The following is a 383-nucleotide window of genomic DNA, read 5'->3' on the forward strand; positions in this document are numbered from 1 at the left end:
AAAATGTGATAAATCAGTTCTGCGGACAAACTGGGGCTACTTTTCCGAGCTGCGCTGAATGCGCTATTTACTCGTTTCAGCAAAGACGCGCTGAATTAAGCGCAGTTATTTATTTATAGGAGGTGGTTAAACAGCAGAAATCGCGTCGCTCGGAAAGATTTTCTGGAGACAGAGGGAAACTTATTAATTCTTCGGGGAGGGGGTGGGGGGTGTGGAATTAAAACTAAGGATTTTCTCATCGAAGCAATCACAAAATCTCCCGTGTTTAGTAGCTCAGCGAGCAGAAAGGCGAGACAATGGTGAAATCGCGGTGGCAGGGGTTAGGATTTTGTGCCAGGGCTGCAAGCGACAATTCAGAAACCACAGAGGGGACGCGCTGCCCC

The sequence above is a fragment of the Charadrius vociferus genome, unplaced genomic scaffold (genome assembly GCF_000708025.1).
Source record: "Charadrius vociferus isolate BGI_N301 unplaced genomic scaffold, ASM70802v2 scaffold163, whole genome shotgun sequence".
NCBI classification, from domain to species: Eukaryota; Metazoa; Chordata; class Aves; order Charadriiformes; family Charadriidae; genus Charadrius; species Charadrius vociferus.